General features: G+C 38.1%; 1 pseudogene; it reads right to left on the minus strand.

Annotated features, from left to right (window-relative positions):
- Positions 1-495: 495 nt before the first annotated feature.
- LOC112807967 (U6 spliceosomal RNA) lies at positions 496-579 on the minus strand (annotated as a pseudogene).
- Positions 580-8,210: the final 7,631 nt, after the last annotated feature.

Raw genomic sequence — 8,210 nt, forward strand, 5'->3', positions numbered from 1 at the left:
AAAATAAAGAAGGGATATTCGTAACTTTCATAGACTTCATTTCCCCAACTAGCCACATCATTGCAGCTCATATCTTTCAGCCTCTTACTTAATTTTACCCTTAGCAAGCACTCAGCTGGTCCCAGTTCCTTACTTGCCGTGGTGACTTAAACTTTTACTCCTAAAGGATCTGGGCTATTTATAGTCTTGCCTCCAGTGCTCATCATATCATGTGCCCTCTTCAATTCCCATCACCCAGTTACCCCATCCTCTCACCTACCTCCCTTTCTGCAACCCTCAGTTTGTTTCCTGGAGTCAAGACCCTCATGTGGTTTGTCTCATTCTCTGATTTCTTCCCATTCAGTTTTCCCCTCCCTTCCCCTATTGTCCGCTGCACTCTTCCTTATGTTCCACATATGAGTGAAACCGTAGGATAATTGTGTTTCTCTGATTGATCTATTTCACTTAGCATCATACCCTCCAGTTCCATCCATGTCAATATAAATGGTAGATATTAAAAATATGGAATGCTTCATGAATTTGTGTGTCATCTTCTCTGTATCATTCCAATTTTAGTATACGTGCTGCCAAAGCAAGCACAAATAGGAAGATTTTAACGATCATCTAGACAATATGACCCATTCTATGGAGGGCAGTCAGATTTCTGCAGATGCTGCTGTCCTTGTCCAGTAGATCCATGAACAAAGTAGCTCTGATTTCAGGGATGAACTTTACACATGGGCTCAAACACATAAATTACCACCACTAATGCAATTTTGGCTAAAACACTGCTGAATGCCCAAACTGCCACCAGCAGAACAAATGCTGAATCCCCAGTATTGCACCATCCCCGGCCCCCGATTTCCCAAGGACATCAGTCAGTAAACTGGTACACGTTGATTACATTGGACCATCCTACAGTGGGAAGAGCAGTACTATTCTCACTAGAATAGACACTCTGATTACGGATTGTCCTTTTTTGCCTGTAAGTCTTCTGCCAAAAACCTTCATTCGAAGATTTATTGAAAACCTTATTCAACATCATTGTATTCGACACAGCTTTGTTCTGATCAGGGACACAGTCTCTTACCATCTCTCCCATCATCCTGAAGCAGCTCTACTAATAGCACGGTGGAATGGCTTTTTAAAGACTCAATTATGGCTTCAGTCGGTGAGAACATCTGAAATAGGGTCCTCCAGGATGCCATGATATCATGATGGGGGCACATGATACGATGAACACTGGGTGTTATATTCAACTAATGAATCGTTGAACATTATATCAAAAATTAATGATGTACTAAACCTTGGCTAATTGAAGTTTTAAAAAAAGAAAATGGAAAAGAAAAGAAAAAATAATTCAAAAAAAAATCCACCTGTTTGAGGTTACTCTTTGTAAGTGTTCACATGAAGAACAACTATCTTCACAATCCATGCATGCCCATTAACAGAACCAATATTGCAATTATATCCCTTTCAAGTTCTCCACCATTCATCTAATCATTACTCACTCTCCATTAAGTAGTATAGATTCATACCACTGGTCATTTCTTTTTCCTTCCAGGCAAAGCAAACAACCAGGTGCATAGCTCAAAGCTTGGTCTACTGGAGGATTTTCCTTCATCACTATTCTCCAGGGCCACTCCAGAGTAGGCCTGTATAAATGCCCCCATCTCTAAAAGAGGCCATTGTTTTCTCAGTCCACTGGTTAGAAGGAAATCTCCATATTGTTATGAGGAAAGGTTGAGAAGGGGGAGTCGATGCAATGTGAATATGGTCTATGGGCATATGAGCGAATTGCTCAGTTGATCTTAATCTTGTACATACCACTACCATTTGACAATGAAGTATTGTTGTGCTGCCCAAATTTACGGTTTGAGGGTCAGATGACACCTACTTCATAATGTGCAGCTAAGGTCTTATGATAATCTGGTGGTCTATGATCAAGCATTCATTTGTTGCTTGACCCCGGCAGTAAGCCTGAAGCTGTTTCTCAAGATGATAATAGTAGTGTACAGAGGATGACACGGTTTGGATCCAAAATTTTAAATGTTTACTATGTGATCTAATTATAGAGTCTTGCCAAAGACTCTGTAAAGTATCCTAATCTGCCACAGATGTGTCAAGCATCATCAGACCATGCAAGGTCATATCCAAGTGGTAGGGAAACTAAAGAATTGTCTTTTCTCTGGGGCCTACTCAGATCTAGCAGATTATCAAGCTACTCAATAAATTGGTCAGAGTAGCATGCCCAAATGAGGTTTATAGTTCTGCAAATTCGAAAGTGGCACACTAAGCATCCTTTTTAAAACAATAGAAAGAAACACATGCAGCAGTCTTTTATTTTAAAAAACAGTATCTCAATATGCCTCAGACCACTTTGTCCCTAAAAATTCCATTGAGGCAACAGGCCTCTAAATTTTTGTGGGATTTCTTTCCCTCTCCTCTCTCATGCATGTATTCTACCAAAATGTCTAGAATAGCTGCTGCTTCCTGCTCCTCTGGCCCAATCAGCATGATCTCATAAATGCAATAGCTTATCAATGTAATGATGCCTTGTGGAATGAAGAGGCCATAATATAAGTCCCTATAGACAATATTATGGCATAGGGCAGGACATTTAATACGGTTTTGTATTACTGGCCCTGCCAGAGGAAAGTAAATTATTTCTGATAATCTTTACTGATAGATAGGAGGGAGGAGGGCTGGGGGAGAGAGAGGTGAGAGAGAGGGAGGGAGAGACATTCATCAGATGCCAGGACTGTGTTGATTTGTTCCAATAATGATGCTACATCTGGACCAGCAGCTGCAATTAGATTTCCCCACCTGGTTAGGTTTTCAACACACTACCATCTTCTAAGTCCCATCTGTCTTCTGCTCAGGCCAAACAGGGAAGTTGAAGGAAAATGTGGTAGGATCATCACACAATATCTTTCAAAACCTTGTTAATAGAAACTATCTCTGAAATCCCTCCAGGAATATGTTATTTGTTTTGGTTTATTATTTTGGTAAGTAGAGGAAATTCTTCCACAAGTTTTCATCTGAACTTTTCTACTATATTTGCTATGGAGCTACTCATGTACTTGGTACATGCCTACAAGAAGCAAATGGAGGCGGTCTTGGGGGAGCAGAAGGAGCTGAATGTCGACTGCTGCCCCACGCTAACTAGGTGAGCCGGCAGATAAATGACAATATATAAACTGTCCCGGTGCCTGTGCCCTGTGCTGGCTTCAGAGTGTAAGAAATATGACCATGGCTTTACTTTGCCTTCTAAATATCATCTCAAAATCATGAAGATATTTTTTTCTATTTTATTTTACAGAGGATTTATTGTTTATTATTCAAACTTAGATCTACAATCTATCTGGAATGGATTTTTATATGTGGTTTAAGATAAACACCGAAATGCATACTTTCCCCGTATTGATTCCCATTGGATTCAGCACCATATATTAGAAAGATCATCTTTTCCTCCATTGCATTGCTCTGTCACTTTGGTGGTAAAACAGGTAAGGGTACATAGAATGGAATAGAATAGAATTTTTTTACTTTAATAGGAAGTTATGATGTCATGATATCTGGCAGTTCAAGTCCTCTAAAATTTTTGTCTTCATTATTTTGTTCTTTGCCTTTCCATATATATATATTTCAGAATTCATTTGCCAATTGCCACAAAAATTCTTATGGCTTTGTTTGGGGTGCACTGAATGTAGACAATAATCTGTTGAGAATCAACATTTTGTCAGTATTGAGACTTCCGACCTATGAACGTGGTGTATTCTTCTATTTTTTTTTAAGTCTTCTCATTCTTTTAATACAGTTTTTTTTTATTTTTTTGTCCAGAAGTTGTATGCATGTTGCTAGTTGGATTTATTCGTAGGTATTTTGTGTTTTTGATGCTATTGGAAATAGTAACTTTTTAAGAATTTTTAATAATTTTGTTACTATTTAGAAATTGTATATGATCTTTCACCCTGTAATTTTCTCCATTTTATTATTAATTACATTTACTAATTTGCTTTTTCTCAATTATGCCAAATGAAAATAATGACCCCTAAATTTCTCCCTTTCTGATTCTGATAACTTTTTTTTTTTTAATTTCCTTTTTGAACTGTCTGGGACCCCAGTACTCTTTTGACTAAATGTAATGATAATGGACTGTCTTGTCTCATCCATAGTGTTAGCTATACATTGTTACTGTGTTTTGTATTTTACCAGATTGAGGTATAGAGAGTTTAAATAAATGATTAAAGCCAGACAGTGATTTAGAGTGAGGGAATTTGATTCAAGAATATATTTCCATAACATTAAATTATTAAATAGCAGTTGCTGATTATGTTTTCAGAAAATGGTATGTAATGATGCTGTTGCTCTGTGAAGTCCCATATATTAAATTTGAATTTTTCTAGAAATTATACCACTTTGGCAAGTGTGACAGTTAATTCTATGTGTAACATGGCTGGACTAAAGGATGTCAGAGAACTGGTAGAACATTATTTCTGAGTATGTCTGTGAGGGTGTTTCCAGAAGAGATTCACATTTGACTTGAATGGTGAAAGATCATCCTCCCTAAGGCAAATGGGTGTCATCTGATGATGATGGGCCTGAGTAGAGTAAAAGGACAGAAAAAGGATGAATTTGCTGTCTTTGTTTGAGCTGGGACATCCCTCTTCTATGTGTGCTCCTGGTTCTTGGACGCTCAGACTCACCTGAATTATTCCACGGCCTCTCCAGATTCTCCAGCTCAGAGACAGCAGATCATGGGACTTCTTGGTCTCCATAATCACATGAGCCTATTTCTATAATAAATTCCTTCATATATATTATCTATAATACATATTATATATATTATGTTATATCCCTAAAACAATATTATGTATTATCTTGATTCCAGTTCTCCAAACAACCCAGACCAGTATTGGCAAATCTTACTTTTTTACCACACAGTGGTAATGCATTTTTACCACAGCTTACAAAAACCCTAAATAGTCTATTTTCCTTCTTTTTCTTTAAAAATTTCTTTTCCTTCACATGCACATACATTCATTATTATTCTTCAGCCATGCTTTACCACTTGCCAATTTTTGAATGCCAAAGCCAAGTGAGCTCCTGTTCATGTCATCGCTCATGCCATTCCCTTCACCTAGAACTTTCTCCCTAGAGACATCTGCATGGCTCATGCTCATTTCCTTCACTTCTCTACAGAAATGGCATCTCATTAAAAAGGACTTCCCTGACTCATGTCACCTTCCTGTGTAGATTATTAGCAGAGATACTCAGAGCCATGCTCCTTCCTTCCCTGCTTGCCCATAGACTATTCCTCTTTACCAGTTCCCTTTACTTGTTTCCAGCCTCCGCGGCCAATATTGACACCCAATATCTTAAATTTATTTCTCTAACTTCTCCAAAATAATCTAAACTCCTTAAAAAGACAGGACTTTATTCTGGATCTATTTCCAGAATAGATGTGTATATGATATATTATATTTTTTTACAGATATTTATTTTCTGAATGAATGAATACATGAATGAATGAGTTTCAAAGTGTCAAAAGTTACCTAATTTCTCAGAAATTTTGCTAATTATTTTTTTCCTGTGAATCGAACCCTGAAGAAAGACAAGCTTGGGGCCTTCATTATTGTCTTCTTTTTATAGCAATGATGCAGAAGGCATTGATAGATATTTAACACATCTTTCAGATGCATCCTGACTAGGCCCAAGGTAACTTGGAGGTGGGAGCATTCATCATTTGCCATATGATAAGCTTCTGTTGTTTGCTTGTAGTGCAAGGAGTTCATAATGCCCACTTTATATGCAATATGCTTGAAAAATGAAAGATTATTGTTGATATTAAAGTAAGATATGTAATATTATATGTAATTCATTTTCCTCAGTGTATGCCCTTTAGCTATATTCAACCTTGTCCTTCACACCTAGCCCTAAGATAAATGTAAAAGTGGGATTCTGTATATAAATGGTACATCTATCTACAAAATTGATTTCTGGGGCCAAAGAAATAATTGTAATTTATGAGATACACTTGTGATAGTCATGAATGTTAAGCAGAGTAGATAGGTCTGGGTGACATGACTTTGATTTTTAATTATAGGTCAACTCAGCTTAATTCCATAGTGTGACACTTCACCCTTCTTTTTTTAAACTGAAAGCTAAAAGTGCAAATGAACTAAACTTTGAATGTCAACCTGAGTTTCAGCCGCTAAATATGCAACTCTGAGCAAGTAACTTGACCTCCTGGGCCCTCAGTTTTCCTAGCTTGGCCCACATAATTTCTAATGTCCATCCTTAAATCTGCAAAAAATGCAATAGTTCTTTATCATCATTTATTAAGGGAGCCAGCTTGGGAATTAGAACTTAGGTGAGAAGCGTTTTAGTCCTAAGTGTAATACAGAGGTTTCTGATAATAAGAGAAGGAGGAAGAAAGGGAAGAGAGAAGTGTGTGTGTGTGTGTGTGTGTGTGTGTGTGTGTGTGTGTGTCCTACATCAGAAATCTTTTTATTTTATTTTATAAATTTTTAAAAAAGATTTTATTTATTTTTTATTTGAGAGAGAGAGAGAGGGAGTGCAAGCAGACTCCACACTGATCACAGAGCCCGACATGAGGCTTGATCCCACAACTGTGAGATCAGTTGTGGGAAAACCAAGAGTTTGGCCCTCGACTGACTGAGCCACCCAGACATCCCCATCAGAAATCTTTTTTAAAAAATACAACCCCAGTTTTAAAAACACAACCCCAGTTTGCCAGACCTTGCCTATTTGGGAGAACAGATGAGGTCAGAGTCACAGAGTACTCAAGTTTTATTGGAACTTTCCTTCGACTCCAGAATCTCACTGTCTTCTTGAACATCAGTCTTCCTCAACATTAAGAGGTTTCCTAGAATCCCTAGGGATTGTGCTTAGCTGGGAGTAAGGGAGTTGGGGCAAGCCTGAGGGAAAGAAGTTTCAGTGATGTCAATAATAAGCATAAAGTTACCATTACCTGAAGGAGTTTGGTCATTAAAGATAGGATGTAGTTAGATACTAGGGAGTGGGGGTGGGAGGTGGGGGAGGTAACATAAGATTAGAAAGTGAGGTGGGGCTAGATCAGGCAGGGGTGTGTAGGACAGCTATTTTAACTTTCATGTGTGATACTTCTGCTTACCATAAGTCTGGGTAGAGCTGAGGTAGAAGGAAAATTTGAGTGCCAGACACCATGATGTATTGAGATAGATCCTTCTCTCACTGCCAAGGGTCTCCTCACTAGTTCATGTTCATCCTGGGTGGTTCCTTCTTACCTAAGTGTAAGAGGCCTCCCAGCAAGTCTTAGATCTTTTACAGATTTCTTGGAGATTGGCCCTGCCAACTCACCAGGTATGCCCAGTCATGTCAGAAGCACATTTTAGGTACAAGGCAGAAAAACCTGTACTCAGACTACATCATAATATAATATAATCAAAATGTGTGATGCCTTCAGGAATCTAGAAACTTAAATCCTAATACACAGAGGAAGCCAATCCTCCTCTTGAGCTAGATCTTCTCATTAGTAGAACAAGCTCGTACCCCTGGGACAATTTTCAAACTCTGACAGAATATAGGCAAACCCTTGCAGAAGGGCTGACAGAGAAGTAGCTGGCCTAATTGGAAGCTGATATTTAAAACAATGATATATAGAATCTTCTGCATCACCTTCAAGGTTCACTGACTTTATGCAAACATGCCAAGGGTGCCCTGCTTTCCCATTAGAAAAGATGACCAAATATGTTCTCGTATTATGTATATGTGGCAAGGCAAGTGTAATGACTAACAAAACACTTGTTTCAGCCACAGTGATGAAAACAAATGCCTGCATTTGGGGAAGGTCCACTAGTAAACCAGTCATTTCAATGAAAGAAACTATGTACTGCTGAAGTTGTGTCCCAACATAAAATGTTCATTTCCGGAAACGAGGCTTTATTTAGCAATGCTCTCAAAGCTCGTTGAGGAAGTGAAAGGATCAACAAATGGAAGTGTAGTATGAATTTCTTTGCAAAATATTTTATGTGACTGAACTATTTTGTGGGTTGACTTAAGTGTTCTTTTGTTTATGAAAAATTATTTAATGACAGTACTCTTGAAATTACATGTCTATAGAGAAGGTCACAATTGTCTGACAATAAAGTTTGTTTCTGAGGGAGTAGAGAGCCAGGCTCACTTGAATAGCAGCTGGGAGTCTGGGCTCCTTTGTGTGTAATGTG

The sequence above is a fragment of the Callorhinus ursinus genome, unplaced genomic scaffold (genome assembly GCF_003265705.2).
Source record: "Callorhinus ursinus isolate GAN/ISIS: 27379988/994484 unplaced genomic scaffold, GSC_fseal_2.0 scaffold2, whole genome shotgun sequence".
NCBI classification, from domain to species: Eukaryota; Metazoa; Chordata; class Mammalia; order Carnivora; family Otariidae; genus Callorhinus; species Callorhinus ursinus.